Source organism: Zootoca vivipara, chromosome 1, assembly GCF_965207765.1.
Source record: "Zootoca vivipara chromosome 1, rZooViv2.hap1.1, whole genome shotgun sequence".
In the NCBI taxonomy this organism is placed as follows: Eukaryota; Metazoa; Chordata; class Lepidosauria; order Squamata; family Lacertidae; genus Zootoca; species Zootoca vivipara.
This window is the reverse complement of record NC_142582.1, coordinates 20,779,285-20,795,908: the sequence shown is the minus strand read 5'-3', so window position 1 is coordinate 20,795,908 and position 16,624 is coordinate 20,779,285. Positions and strand designations below refer to the sequence as shown.

At 44.8% G+C, this 16,624-nt stretch overlaps 1 long non-coding RNA gene across 1 annotated transcript; it reads left to right on the top strand.

Moving 5' to 3' along the window:
• Positions 1 to 13,321: 13,321 nt before the first annotated feature.
• On the top strand, positions 13,322 to 14,987 carry LOC148687495 (uncharacterized). Its single transcript, XR_015946741.1, has 2 exons — positions 13,322 to 13,578; positions 14,140 to 14,987. It is a non-coding gene; the product is annotated as an uncharacterized LOC148687495 (long non-coding RNA).
• The last annotated feature ends 1,637 nt before the right edge of the window (positions 14,988 to 16,624 follow it).

Genomic DNA, 16,624 nt, shown 5'->3' with positions numbered 1-16,624 from the left:
TGCTCGGAAACGTGCATTCAGAATTAATTTGCAGAGTATACAAATTACCAACTGATGAGCAAGCCTGAGTGCTGGGGATGTCAAATGAGGGGCACGTAGGGTATTCAATTTAGCCAGGAACTGCTGCAGAGGCTGATACAGTATATTGTAGCGTTTGACACTGAAAGTGATGAGCGGTGTGCAATGCCAAGTTGGAGATGAAATGCCAAAGAGCATTCTTACAGGGGAAGCCCACTTAGGAGCCCGATCTTTCCGACTGCCATGACTGACTGGGAGAAAGGCCATGCCTGGCTTGAATTATATTACCGTAGAAGGTGAAGGGAGAAAAGACTTACTGCTTTATATTATGCCCCGCCTCCCATTTGGGTGAAGCGCATTTTGACAATACGAGTAATTAGAACTTTGCTCTTGGATTAGGAGGAAATGTGCCAGGATAAAAGGAATGAAAAAGCTGTCAAATTTCCTTGGCAATGTCATGTCCTGAAGAGAGATGGCTGCCGGAGCCTTCACCTTCCATGTTTCGATCATATCCCAGTGCAATAACATATTGCCTGTATAGCACAGGTTACTGGCAAGCTCAGTAAATCAAAAAGACACTGGAAATGAAAGAAGCAGGTGCTCATCTAAAGAGTTCAAGAATCATGAAGCCACCTCCCTTGGTAAGCAGCTACAGTGGTACCTATGGTTACGAACTTAATTCGTTCCGGAGGTCCGTTCTTAACCTGAAACCGTTCTTAACCTGAGGTACCACTTTAGCTAATGAGACCTCCAGCTGCCACCGCACGATTTCTGTTCTCATCCTGAGGTAAAGTTCTCAACCCGAGGTACTACTACCGGGTTAGCGGAGTCTGTAACCCGAAGTGTTTGTAACCTGAGGTACCACTGTACAATGGCCACCTCAATGCTATGTTTTTAAAACAGTGGCATTTGTAGGCTCTTCCCATATGTTTGTACCCCTCTAGTCTTGGGAGACAATGGAAGAGTATGCTTTCGGGGGTGAAATCAAACCTTTGGAGAGTAACTGTGCCTGCTGTGGCTGTAGAGACCAATATAGGGGAGACATGTTTTGGTGCAGCTAAAGCAGACAGGAGTGCAAACGTGCTGGGAATGGGTGCTTCCACAGGGCATGTAGGGAAGTTTTGTGCAACACCCGCACAACCAGGGCCGTCTTACCCATAGGTGCTAGGGGTGTGGGGCATCTGGGCGCTGGGCTCTCAGGCGCGCCAGGCTGAGAGTCCGGGGCCCGAGAGTTGAGCCCGGGAAGAGCCCGTCCATCAGTCGGAGTGCCACGGTGGGCTCTTCTGCTGCAGGTGGCTCTGCACTGCGAGTTCAGGGGCGACCGAGCCAGCGAGATGCTGAAGCGGCCGGCAGGCTCTGCCCTCCTGTGTGCCTGGGACCAGGCAACCTGGAGAGGGGCATGCTGGGAGGATCTTTGCACCACATATGCTTAAGACAGCCCTGCACACAACACCATCTACATCAAAATAACCTCTAATATTATTTTCCCATTTAATGTCTCTGGGGAAAATTCAATAAGGAAACAAACCTTGTGGAAACAGTAAATCTGGATTAAATGGGGGAAAGGTGGGATGGCATTTCGCTGAAGGCATCATATAACACCGGTCCTGAAAGACCTGCATTGGCTCCCAGTACGTTTCCGAGCACAATTCAAAGTGTCGGTGCTGACCTTTAAAGCCCTAAACAGCCCCAGCCCAGTATACCTGAAGGAGCGTCTCCACCCCCATCGTTCAGCCTGGACACTGAGGTCCAGCTCCTTCTGGCAGTTACGGTACCTCATGGTGAGAAGTGAGGTTACGGGGAACCAGGCAGAGGGCCTTCTTGGTAGTGGCGCCTACCCTGTGGAATGCCCTCCCATCAGATGTCAAGGAAACAAACAATTACCTGACTTTTAGAAGACGTCTGAAGGCAGCCTTATTTAGGGAAGCTTTTAATATTTGATGTATTTTAATATTCTTTTGGGAGCTGTCCAGAGTGGCTGGGGAAACCCAGGCAGATGGACAGGGTACAAAATAATAATATATTATTATTATTATTATTATTATTATTATTATTATTATTATCAGGCAACTGCTGCAAAAAGTGTGCATGAACAGCAATAATAAATCCACAGTAAACAACTATGGGGGAACACCACAAGCTGGCGACTGTCATTGTTTTTACAACATGCAGAAAAGAAGGAAACACAGATGGTTCTCTGGTCCCCATGAAAAGGGGTAATTCTGCCAGGGTCCTGATTGAGTCAGAGCTAACTGTGACATTGACTTTTCTTACATTCTTTTCTCATGTCTCTGCTAGGAACTGCCAGCTGCTACAGTCACCTGGAAGCTTTTTGCCATGTAAAGCCTGATGCACCAACTCCTGTGTGAGCTTACTGCTTAAGAGAGCTGTAGTAACAGAGAGACTATATTAACTTTCAGGCGGAGCTTGCCGCTTTTCTGATTCCATAAACATGGATGCCAGCAGAGGAGCAGAGGGATGGCTAAGGGGTTGGCCAGGGATGGCTGAACACAGGGAATAACCAGGCAAAAACAGCTACTGCTGTAGTCAGGGAACAGAAGGAAGAGCAGATTTCTAGAACCTAGCAACACTGCACTGCCTTTTTCTGCTGTACCTTTGGAGCAGAGCTTTGCTGTGGATGGAGGAGCTGAGCTAAATGTGGAAAGAGAGGGAGGGAAGGAGGGAGAGCCTTTCTATAAGCTTGTAGTTTTACTACCATTGTATACTCTTGATGAACTATGTCCTTTCAGTACAGTTTTGAATTTCATTTTTAATTCAATACTAGCCCCACTTCAGCCACTTCCCCTATACTTCCCCTAGTCCAAATCTATAAATGAAAGCAGTTTATCTTCCTATGATGTTCTATGGAGTATTATTAAATTATTATTATTTAGATAATTAGATTTTTAGATAATTAGATTTTTAGATTAGATAATTACTATTTCCTCCCACTCAAAGACAACCTTAGGATGGTGTTCGATCTGCTCAATCACAGCAATTCACAAGACATCTGTATGAAGAATAGTTAAATTTTACTTTTCCATGTATCTATTCATTTAACAAAATCCACATACTGCTTGATTGTAAATCAGCCCTCACGAGGTTTATTTAAAAATTGAACAAACATTAACATTGTCAACAGGTATTTTGAAAAATTCAAAATATAATTAAAATCAACAGTTAAGCTAAAAGGATGCTCAGATTCATTAGGAGACCCCATTCCCCTCAACAGAGTGGTTTGACAGTCAATTCCTCTTCCAAGCACCTCTGCAAATTGTAGTTCTGTGAGGGGATGAGAGTATTCTAACATGTCTCACCACCCTTAAGAAACCAGAATTCCCATAATTCTTTTAGGGAAGAAATGACTGTTTAAAGTGGTAAGATACTGCTTAAAATGTCTAGGGCAGGCACCCCCAAACTCCGGCCCTCCAGATGTTTTGGCCTTCAACTCCCATGATCCCTAGCTAACAGGACCAGTGGTCAGGGATGATGGGAATTGTAGTCCAAAACATCTGGAGGGCCGAAGTTTGGGGATGCCTGGTTTAGGGCATGCAGGGCCTTAGTTTCAGCAAGGTTGCTGCATCATGTACAGGTACCTTCAAACCTGTTGTCCTGGGACAACAACTGATTTCAGTGGTCCCTGAGCAAAACATCACTCGAGTTCATAAACAATCAATGCAGGGCTACCAGCAGGCTTGCAAACATGTCTACAGGTGCCAGTTATAAATGATCTACCGCATTTATGTGACTGGGGTGTGTGGGTCTTCATGCAGTTTTCATCAGGTTGCAAACCCATCAGCAACTCTCACCCCTGCAGGGCTTTGAGACATGAATCCAAGTTAATGGTCTCCTGATGGCGACTTCAGTATGTTTTTCCTATGGTGGAATTAATATGCTTAGCAGCTTTTCCTCCTCATCCGTGTTTGAGAAAAGGAAGGAGTCCTTATGCAGCTAACAATACTGTACTTGCCTTTCTGGTGTAAGAAATCGCATTGTACTATTCTTCACATCGGCCCTTCCCACTGTTGTGTAACAATCACCTTATCTGCTGGGCCAATGAGACGGGTAATGGAAACTCTGGCACAACAGATTCGCTTCTTGATCAATAGTTATTTACTTCTGAGAGGTCAGAGCTTGGCTAATATAGCTGAATAATTTTATTGATAGATCCCATAACAATGAAAAATAAAGTTTGAAATGGAAGATGAATACGGCACTTTCTTCGGACCTGAATATTATTATTATTTGGAAATATTAATAGATGCTGGAGTGTTGAAAGGGCAGACAACAAAAGCACTGAATAATTGTCCTAGGTCCATAATCAGACTTTCATTATTGACCCCTGCTAATATTCTACTGTAAGTGTCTGCTAAATTGGTTCCTTGGGGCTTGAAATATACAGTGATGTTATGAGTTCCTATCGTAAATTGCCACACCGAAAAGTAGTGAGGCTCTTGAAATAGTGTCGGCCCTGGTTTGATCAATACTCAATTCTATGCCGCGCAATAGGCAACTGTTTCCATAGAAACATTGATGTCACAGAGGTTGAACAGTGGCTGTTACAACAAATCATTTCCTTTGAGCTGTTGTAATTGACTATATGTACAGTTGGCTGTCACCTGAGACTATTTACATCAAGCCAGCAACAGAGCTGCATTAGTTATTCCAGGAGTAAGAGGGTTAGCTCTTCTTTTGGTGACCTTACAAATACTTAGGAGGATATTGCTATGGCAACCAGAGGTATAGCAGGCCGAGCAATAACGCAGCCCCGGAATGTAGCAGCATCCTTTCTGGAATGCAAGAAGTAGTTTTTAATAAAGTTTACCTTGCTATCGCATAACATAATAGGCTGTATTAAATACTTTTCCTGCCCACCTGTACTGGATTCAGACTTGGAAAAAAGCAAAAGCAACTAGTCATGCTGGCCACATGGCCCGGAAGCTATACGCCGGCTCCCTTGGCCAATAACGCGAGATGAGCGCCGCAACCCCAGAGTCGTCCGCAACTGGACCTAACGGTCAGGGATCCATTTACCTTTACCTGCTTCTGTTGAAAATAGACAAGCTTTCTATTCTATAAAGATGCTTCGGGAATATTAGGAAGGAAGGAAAGAAGATTCAACAGACAGCTCAGTTAGCATTTGTACATGGAATGGAAGGGTGACTTGTTCCTTGTCCTAAGACAAAGAACTGGCTCAAGAGTTCAGAGTTTTGTGCAATTGTGATGAGAGGACTTTTGAGGTTTTGTTGGATTGCAACTTCCATCACCTTCAATATTGTCTCTGCCCTGTGGAACCTGAGCTTGCCAGCAGGGGATATCGACTCCTAACTCAGTTCTGACCAGGGGGACCTACTTGGGCCCCAGATCATGGGTGCCCAGTGGCGCCGAAATAACATGACATCATTGCATCATGTGCGCCATACACAGAGCTGCCAAGTCTCCCGTTTTCCCCGGGAAAACCCCTTTTTTCTTACCTTTTCCCGGTGGTCCCCCGTATCACTTCGTCTCCCATTTTTCTCCATTATTTTCTCCTGCTGGCGGCCATTTTTTTTCTTTCCGATTTGCCCTTCTATGGGCACCAAAAATGGCCGCCGCCAGCTTCAAAAGTCGCATCCATGCATGTCCGGAAGTGCATAGACGTAATTTTCGGTGTCGGCGGCGGCCATTTTGGTGCCCATAGATGGGCGGGGCGACACCGGAAGTTGCGTCGACACACTTCCTGACATGCGTACAAGCGACTTTTGAAGCCGCCGGCGGCCATTTTGGGTGCCCATAGAAGGGCAAAGCAACACCGGAAGTTACATCGACGCAACTTCCGGTGTAAAATGGCTGCCAGTCCCGGATTCTGCAGTCCGGAACTTGGAAGGTAAGCATACATCACGTTTCGTCGCCCCGGAAGAAGCATCAGAGGCCCTGTGAGGCCTAGGACACCACTTCCAAAGCTCCCCGAGGCATTGGATGCCACATCCAAGGCCCCACAGGCAGTGGCATAGTAATGGGGGGGGCGGGGGCGTGCTGCCCCAGGTGGCAGGCTGGGCACGGGGCAACTGGCTGGACAGGAGGCATACGACGCGGCGCTGCGGCAAACCCCATGAGCAAGCCGCAGAGTGAGGCAGTCTCACTTGCATCACCGCCATCGAGGAGTAGCCCCAATGCAAGCGAGACGGCCTCAGCCTCACTCTGCGGCTTGTTCGTGGGGTTTGCCGTGGCGTCGCATCGTATGCCTCCTGTGCATGCATGCATCGCGATGCGTGCATGGTGACGCACGACGCATGCACGCGATGGACACCTCGCCCCCCGGCGGGGTGCCTTTGGGTTTGCCGCCCCGGGTGGGCAGGCGGCTAGCTACGCCGCTGCCCACAGGGCCTCAGATGCTATTTCCAAAGCCCCCATGAGGCCTCGGATAGGATCTCTGGGACCTCGCGAGGAACCAGAAGTAGAGTCAGAGACCCTGTGAGGTGTAGGATGCTGCTTTCAAGGCCCTCCAAGGCCTTGGACGGGACCTGGAAGTCACGATCAAGGCCCCTTGGAGTGGGTACTGAGTGCCCACAACAATTTTTTTGTGGGTGCTTGGGCAACCAGGGCCCTCTGGAATTGGTGCCAGTGACTCTGACCAAAATAGGGAAAGTTCAGAGGGCTGGCAAAACTGACCCGACATTGGCGTCAGGGCGGGAAATAAAAATGGCAGCTTGATCCAACTGCCAATGTTGCTTGCTTGGAGTGCTAGGCTGGGCTTCTTAAAGAAATCAAAGCCAGTGTGTGATGCTGTAGAAAATATTTAGGAAAGGCACATGCTAAGATCAGTTACCATCATCAGTGTGCAACAACTTGTGTAATTGCCTAGATTCCTAGGCCCCATGTCCACTATACATTTAAAGCTTAGAAAACGGAGAGAGAGAGAGAGAGAGAGAGAGAGAGAGAGAGAGAGAGAGAGAGAGAGAGAGAGAGAGGCAAAAAATAAAAATAAAAATCCAAACCATAAGCAACCACTTAGAAACACCGCATCCGTAAGTTGCCATTTGTGAGCAATATATGCAAATGATAGGGCTATAAGGATTTGGTTCTATGGAAAAAAAGCTTAAACTGCCATCCTAGCGTTTATTACCTGAATCACCTCCGGGATTCTGATAAACACCTGTGATCTGCTGGGTAATTCAGAAACGGAAGCTACTCACAGCAAGGCCTGCCTTTCTCTTCTTCTTTTAAGTTGCCGCAGTGTTATAAAGAGTGAACACGCTGATTTTGAACATGCACAGAATACACTGGGGCAGGTCAATGTGATGGCTGTCAGCTTAGACCCAACAAAAAGCTAATAGCAGGAAGGACACTGTTTAGCACCTCAATATGGTGCAGTTAGAGATGGAAGGAAAGGGAGAGGACAATAGAAACCAGTGGGACCTGGAAAGCAATTTACAAGGCAATGCTATGTGTGTTTACTCAGAAGTAAGGTCCACTGTGTTCATTGGGACTTAACCCCCCCGGATGGTATTTAGGACTGCAGCCTTAGCAATTTGTTTTGAAAGAGTAAACAGCGGCAGTTTTTGAACATATATGGTTATAAATGTTTAAGGTGCTACATGATCAGTTGAGTAGCAATTTCCTTGAAAGTAATACTTACGTAAATATATCCATCATCATTTAGAGTTTAGACACACAGTTAAATATTATTGATCATTTGCAATTGTGTGCATCCATGTGTTCCTGTATTAAACCCAAAACTAACGGTAGCATGAAAGGAGTGGAAGATGGAATACAAAATGGCACTTGAGTTTCTAATTACTAGGATAACTTAATTTCCCCCCCTCCCTCGAAAGTCACAAGCAAATTACAGGCATCCAGTTTATAGCATTGCAAACTTATAAGCTTCTAGTCATGAATATGGTAATTTTTATTTTATTTTACACTCTCTCAAGATGTCTTGTTAAAAACATTTTATCGGTGATCCTAAAATTCAGTAAATTTGATGCCCCTGGCGCCTTAAAGATGGCTAAAGTTCTTCAAAGGGGGAGGGATGCCAGCAATAAATATCTGGCAAATCTAAAGAATATGCACATTTTCCTCAAGTGAGCAATACATTTATCTAAGCATAGTTCTATATTTTGTGTTTCTTTTCTTCAAGTGATGACACTGCAGTTCAATGCGAAAGTGCCTATTGACATTTGCTTCTCAAAATTGCATGTGTAGCTTCAAGAGCACTGCTCCCATCCAGCTATATTTATGGGGGCACCTGGAAGTGGTTACATGCTTGCTCTGAGTTGCCGTGGTTTTGGACAACCAGGTGTAAATGGACTTTATTTGGAGCAATTAAAACCCTCCCATTTGCCTCTCTTGACATGCAATTACTGGAGCTCTGCTGTTTCCACTAATTGCTCTTGCTGAGGACATTGGTGAGAAGCCAATGATTTTGATGGGTAACGGATTATCATTTTTACCCGGCTACCTGCGGGAAAAAAAATCATTTGCAAAATCCCATGTGTAATTAGCACAGCTCATGATTAATTGTCCTGCAAAATTAGCTTCACCGTTGCTTTTATTTTACTGCTTCAAATATTAATTAATGTTAACTCCTTTCCTTCATTTTCAGCTTTTGAATATTCAACGTGGCTTTGAAAAATTAGTTAGGGGTTTGAGTTGCATTAGCATGCCGGGGCTTTGATTTCAGAATAAGTATTCTGATTTAGAAGATCACACTCGGGCCATAAATAATTTTTATAAGAGGACAAACAAAGCATCAAAGCATCACGGGAAGGGCATTCATGCACTAACCGAAAGTAAATTGCCTCAGTAATGATTCATTCCCCCAGTGCTTTTGGGGAAACATCAGCAAATATTCAAGTGGCTACATTGTGTGGGGCGAAACAATTTCTCACTGACAGGCAATCAATGTATGTGGTTCCTAATCTGTTACTATAGGACACTAGGCAAATACTGCTGCAGTAGTAGTATCTTTGTGGTAAAAACTTATACTCTAAACTTCAATTCTGTGCGGTATCAACTCCTTGCGTGCTGTGACCTGTGGGCTGTTAAGTTTGATGGTGCAAGATAGAAAATGCAAAGTGCTTGTATTTTAATACCATCTGCCTTAGTGCTTGGACGCAGGTGGCGCTGTGGGTTAAACCACAGAGCCTAGGGCTTGCTGATCAGAAGGTCGATGGTTCGAATCCCTGCGACGGGGTGAGCTCCCGTTGCTCGGTCATTGCTCCTGCCAACCTAGCAGTTCGAAAGCACGTCAAAGTGCAAGTAGATAAATAGGAACCGCTCTGGCGGGAAGGTAAACGGCGTTTCTGTGTGCTGCTCTGGTTTGCCAGAAGCGGCTTTGTCATACTGGCCACATGACCTGGAAGCTGTACGCTGGCTCCCTCGGCCAATAATGCGAGATGAGCGCCGCAACCCCAGAGTCGGTCACGACTGCACCTAATGGTCAGGGGTCCCTTTACCTTTACCTTTAACTATTATGCTTAAACCTGTGCTTAAAATAGGCAAGGAGGAGTTATGCTGTGTTGTAACCTTAAGGTACTTGAACACGAAACATAAAACAGTTCACTAACAGAGCCATGTTGTAGTTGTTGCTTCCCCTGGAACTGGGTAGTTGAAAGGCACGCTGCCTCTGAATTTGGACATAGCAATACATCCATCAGGAGTGGGATGCGGGTGGTGCTGTGGTCTAAACCACTGAGTCTCTCGGACTTGCTGATCAGGAGGTTGGCGGTTCGGATCCCCGCGACGGGGTGAGCTCCCGTTGCTTTGTCCCAGCTCCTGCCAACCTAGCAGTTTGAAAGCACACCAGTGCAAGTAGATAAATAGATACCACTGAGGCAGGAAGGTAAATGGCATTTCTGTGGGCTCTGGTTTCTGCCACGGTGTTCCATTGTGCCAGAAACAGTTAAGTCATGCTGGCCACATGACCCAGAGAGCTGTCTGTGGACAAATGCCGGCTCCCTCGGCCTGAAAGTGAGATGAGCGTCACAATCGCCTTTGACTGGACTTAACCATCCAGGGGTCCTTTATAGCCATCAGGACTAGCAGGGCTTTTTCCCAGCTGGAACTCACTGGAACTCAGTTCCGGCACCTCTCAGGTGGGTGCCATTGCCATTATAAGGGAACATGGTGAGTGTTCATGGTGAGTTCATGGTGAGTTCTGGCACCTCTTTTTGTAGAAAAATAGCCCTGATGACTAGTTGCCATTGACAGACATGAATCTGTGCAATCTCCTTTTAAAGCTGTCTGAGGTATCACCCACTGCTACATCTTGTGGCAGTGAATGCCCTAAATTAATCCAGTCTTTGTATATGCATACCTGGAGCTATTGGCACCTCATTTACCCATTGCCTGTTCTAGACAAATCATATTGTAGAAAGGAACCTGTCACCAGTTTTGAACTCCTAAACCAGGGTGGGGGTGGGGTGGGGATTGGTGATTTTCGCATAGAGGAACGAGCACTCTTGTTCACCATTTAGGGCTGTCAAAAAGGTTTCGGGATCTCAGAGCAAATATGAACCACTTGCTCCTTCAACATTCTGGAGTGGGGAGGAAGCGGGAGATTGAATAGTAGTTTCCTCATCATCTACCCGGGTCCTACACGGCTGTCTCTCCCTGCTGTCCAAACACTGTAGTTGACAGAGCTGGCCCTACCATTAGGCAATGTGAGCATCCACCTTAAGTAGTGGTAGCAGCAGCTCCTTCCCCGCCAACAGGGAGAGATTTGGCTGCACAAGTGAGTTCTCATAGGTAAATGAAGAAAGAAAGGAAAAAGTTGTGGGGAAGCATGCATAAATCCATACGATATACAGTGGTGCCTTGCTAGACGAATTTAATTCGTTCCACGGGTCTTTTCTTATAACAAAAAATTCGTCTAGCAAATCCCATAGGAATGCATTGAATTTTTTTGAATTTTTTTTGCCCATAGGAACGCATTAGTTGAATTTCAATGCATTCCAATGGGAAACCGCGATTTGCTAGACGAATTTTTCATAAAATGAATTCGTCTAGCGAGGCAACCTCCGCTCGAAAAATCCTTTTGTTAAGCGGAAATTTCGTTAAGCAGGGCATTCGTTAAGCGAGGCACCACTGTACTGCACCTTATTGAAAATATTTATTGCTGGCCCCATCTTGGTTACTTGGGTTTTGAGAGCCCACATCTTCGGCTCTGTGGGAAGAGAATGGAGGTGAAAAGCAGAAGGTACATACAATGAATGCCTATGGAAGAGTCAAGCAAACCAAGGTTTTTCCACCCCTCCCCCCACAGCAGTTATCCTTCTTTCCCTTGAACCTACATCACCTTGATGGTGGGTTATTGCACTATCCTCACTTTTGCTGATGCATGTATATACACTGCATGAGGAATAAATTAATTCAAATCAAAATTGATTCTATTAAGAAAGTTGACATTACATTTGCCATGGTATTAAAACACTATTGGCTAGTCAATAACATGGTGAGTCAGAGATGATAACAACTTGGAGGTTACCCTCTCTAGGACATGGGATCTGAAAGCAAGCACTTTGTACGCAATAGATTTCTTCTCTTTATGTTAATTCCTACACACACACCCCGAAACAATGCATCATTATTATTTTTATAAAAAAAATCATCATGTGCATCTATGGTTGCAGGGGATTAGCCGGCCTAGTAAATATGTGTGGGTGTATAAACACACACACACACACACACACACACACACACACACACACACACACAATATTCCTTTATGTCTCAAGTTGCGAAAGTAAACAGAAATCTATGAAAGTGGCCAAAGTGCTGAAGTCATTCCAATAAGTGAAGAGCTCATTAATTTAAATCTTACACTTGGCATCCTCAAAGGCTAGTGAACAGCATGGTCTGTGTGAAGCTAACTTCCAAAATTGTACCACCAGCACTAAGGCAGTGGCTAGTATGTTGTTGTCCCCCCCCCCCCAGTGGCATTGCTAATGATAGGAAATGTCTTAGACCGCAGCATTTTGCACAATGGAACACCAAACTGTGTGTAAACAGATCAAACATTTAAACAGGCGCTGCTTAAATCAGACTGTACTTCAATTAGCCTTCAATGCAAATGTAAAGCCTACCATTGCTGGACATTTATGTTGGCTGTATGATTCTATGCACATGTAGCGCTTGCTGAAGGCAACAAAGCTAACTTCTCAGTAAGCAGACGTAGGATCGTGCAATCATTTTCTCTCTCCTGTTTTTCTGTGCATTAAAATTTATTGCACAAATGATGTGAGAAGTTCAATGTCTTTCTTGATAAGTTACATGATTTATTTTGTGCTATTAGCAGCTTTGCAGGCAGACAGTAGCAGCTTCGAAGGGGATTTCCAAAGGGAAATGACACTGGGGTTGAAAAGGGGTGCCCCCCGGAAGCTGCTTTTGGTAGTTAAAAAAGAGAAAGAGAAGACATTGCCATTGGGAATCCCAGGTTTGAGTTTCAAAGCTGCATTTAAAGTAATGCATACTTCAGTCTTCTCCAACCTGGCGAACTCCCAGCCAGCAAGTTGAATAAATGAAGCACATGGTTAATTTTTCGGGTGGAACACATTTTGTGATTTTGCAAATGGAATGAAAGGAAGGAAACACATTTTTGAGAGGGTTGATGTGACACTGGTGATGCAGGCAGGAAGAAATGAACACCACAGAAGAGGAACAAAATGTTGTGAGTGGTGGCAAAAAGCCCTGCACCTCATTTCGTGGGTCCTTTCTGAGCATAGTTGCCAACTTCCAGATTGAAAAATCCAGGATCGGCAGCTGCGCGGAACCGGAAGTCGCGCTGCGGCCATTTTGGAACTGGGCAGAGCGACACCGGAAGTTGCTTCTATGCATGCTCTGCCCATTTCCAAAATGGCCGCAGTGCCAGAAATCGCTTCTGCGCATGTCCAGAGATTCCAGACATGTGCAGAAGGAGCCTCCCCGGGCCGGTAAGAATCCGGGGGATTTACGGGGTTTAAAAGAATCCGGGCTGCCAGCAGGAAACGGCTGGGAAAAAGGGGGTTTCCCGGGGAATATGGGAGACTTGGCAGCTATGTTTCTGAGTCTGCGGACTCTGACTTTCAACACAAGACTATTTAAAAAAGTACAGCAACACAAAGAACCAAACAACCTGTGTCTACTCAGAAGTCAACCACATTGGTTAAGGAGTGCTGACTGTTGGGAGATTCATTCCCCGTGTGCAAATCATAGGTTTGTTGTCTGTCATATGACTGTATGTGTTTTCATTCCACAGAGTGGGATGTGACGTAGACAGGATGTTTGTCTTACGTGTTCCTGAAGTGGAACTGTTGTTCCTTTGTTCTTTCTCTTTGCTGTCTGTGAAGCTAGAGAGAGGGAGCCATGATGAAGAGCTCCATGTGTGTTTATATGCAAATAAAGTAGATTAGCCAAGATGCTGTGCTACTGAGTTCTGTTGCGCTACTGCGCAACCTCTGCAGATCCCTAAAGTGTGCTGGTGTCGTCTGGCACCAGTCGCTGTGATGTTCGGGCTGGAGAATGCTTATGAAGCTCCCGAACGATCGCCCAGGAGGGGGAGAACATGCCAGGCGGGCATGTGTCTCTGCCAGGGTCCTACTCGTAAGTAGGTTTTTTCCTGACAGGGATCAATTAATTAAACCCTTATTGGTGAATTTTCCTGGAAATTCTTAAACCTTTTAATCTCAAGTATCTTCTCGAAGATAAGACAAATTATATTACCCTGGCCATGGTAAAAAATTATCTTAGTGGTAATAAGAATTAGAAATCAACATGCCCTGGATAAAACATAGGAATGTATTCTCTGTATTCCTGCTGTATTTTGCTTTAGAAACTGTTGTTGTGTGTCTTTGGACCATAATAAATAATGCTTGTGGACAATGAAAATGGTTGTAATTTTGCACATATACTTGGGGGGGGGGATTCCTGCTCCTGCTTAAAAAGTAATCTGGTCTGGAGGGTCGCACTTCAGGTTTTCTCAAATACCCTTTCACCAATGACCACACCCCACTTTCTTTTTTAAAACTGCAAGCATCTTTGAGCTGCTTTTCAACCTTTTTTTTAATATAAAAAATAGAACTTCATTTTGGAGCTATACAAGTACATAGATAAATTTATGCATAAAAACAACAATAATTCTGCACTCGTTAACCTAATCTGCAGGTGCTGGAATACGCAGTGAGAGGACAGAAATTCCCGACAGAGCTGAAAGAAGTTCCCTGGAAAACATCAGAAAACACTCCTAGTTCCTGCTGTTTCCAAAAATATGCAAATATGTGCCATGCCTGTGGGCTATTTAAAATGGGAAGATGTACAAAGAACTGGTGGTGGATGCCACATGAAGACAGAAAGAAGCCTGCACCATCAACATCTAAGTGAAATAAATGTACCATCATATGGGGAAGTAATTGGAGGGGCGTGTCAGCGCAGCTGATGCGAGACAGATGTCTATAAATTGAAGTGAGCATTAGCAAGTTACTTGTTACTAACAGTAAATTTGGAATGTGCTAGCATCTCTCTCTCTCTCACCGTTTCCTTTTCTTATCCTTATGTGTGCAAAATTAAGTGGCTATTTCAGTTTTCTGAATAATAATTTCCTTGATGGCTCACGGGAACCTGCTTTCCTTTGAGTCCGATCGTCGGCCCACTCAGCTCAGTATCGTTGCTCGCCAGGGATTCAAGCAGAACTCTTTCCCAGCTCCACCTAGAGATGCTTAGGAATGGGGCAGAAATTTGATTCATTTCCCATGTAATGTTGAACTTCCCTGATTCGTGCTTTCTGAAACCCCACATGAGCTGAAACACAGCCCTACTCCAAAATTCAAACTTCTCCAAATTTCTCCAAATTTCTCCAAATTTCTCCAAAATTCTCCAAAATTCTCCAAAATTCTCCAAAATTCTCCAAATTTCACGACGTGGTTCTCTAGACAAAAGAAATGTGTACAACACACTTTACAGGGGGTAAAGCATGCATGGAATGCATATATTAGTAAAAACAACATTTTTCATTACGTGTGTGTGTGTGTGTGTGAATTACTTTACACAAATCTGTATACTGGGAGAAATTCAAACCCAAATGCTGACAAATTTTCATGACGAATCTCCCTCCCACTCCCCGCAAACTGAGGTGGAAATGTGGAGAACGAAACTTGAGATTGGAAAAAAAATGAGAAACGGAAATTGACAGATTCACCCACTCCTATGTGCTCTACCCAGGGGTGGCATGTCCTATATTGCCATGTGAGGTGAAACAGGAAGGTGCCACTCTGTTGCTGTTATGCTGCCAAAGCCCTGCCAAAGCCCTGGAGAGCCAGTGTGGTATAGTGGTTAAGAGCGGTGGACTCGTAATCCGGTGAACTGGGTTCGCTTCCCCGCTCCTTCACATGCAGCTGCTGGGTGACCTTGGGCTAGTCACACTCTGGGCTAGTCACAGAGTGTTTGTTTTGGGAGAGGAAGGGAAAGGAGAATGTTAGCCGCTTTGAGACTCCTTAAGGGGAGTGAAAGGCGGGATATCAAGTCCAAACTCTTCTGCTGTCAACGCCTCCCTTGCCTGGGCTGCACAGCAGCACACTCAAAGCGGTGGCAATGATTGCTGGTTACACTGAAATCTCTTGTACCATATGCTGGGTCTGGGGCCTGAGTTTCAGCCCTTCAGTACACGGGGAATTCAGGTGCTAATCTACTGACATTCACATAGAGAATTCACATGATTAAAATATGAATCCCCTTTTAGGATTTTAAATCGCCCCGAGAAAAGACGGGCAAAAGGTTTAACAAGGCAAAAGTTGGCAGAGCCGTGGGATCCATTCTATACGAAAGCCAAGCGAGCGGATCTTTGCAGTTCCCTTCCCCTGTCCATAACAGCGATAAATCCTTCTCCTGGCCTTGTAAAACTGATTTAGTGTATCTAAATGGCTTTGTCCACTGATTTGTACAAGAGACTCAGATGGGCAGATGGAAATTCTTTTCGACCATAAATACCACTAATTCTGTGATGTTGCCGAAGTTCAAATAGAGGCAGAGGGGTGTTAATACCTGCCAAAGTGCATTCCAACCCGACCCGCTTAGCGTGATGGATCCACTTCTTCTTATCAGTTTGTTTGGACAGACAGCGTCTGACATTTGCTTGCAGATGTGGACCAAAGAGAGTGGCTAGCTCTGGGCCGGAATGCACAAAATGACAAATTTGTCTCTACACTTTCCTACCACTCCTCCACCCCACCCAAACGCCAAGGCTTAACCTTACCCAGACATTTCTGAAGTTTCATGCTTCTGCTTTATATCTATAAACGTTGCCCGACATCACCTCTTTTATTCCACACAGGGAAGGCTGCTGGGATTCCCTGGTTGCAGAAAGGTTTTGTTTAAAAAATAATAATATTGGGGAATTATGATGCTTTCTGTGGATCTGTTTATTCTTCTCCTTCGCTTTGCTTTTGTTAGCATTCGGGTGTGTGGGTGTGTTGCAGTTTTTTTTCTTTTGCCAGATTTTGCAGGAATGCTGAATGTAAGAATGTAAAAGCAACGGCACATTTTAAGATGCTACTTTCTCAGTAAGTATTATAATGTAAATAGGCTACACCAGTAAGATGAACAATAACCGGTTTTCTTGGTTTCTGTTAATACAGTTTTTGGTCTGGCATCCATT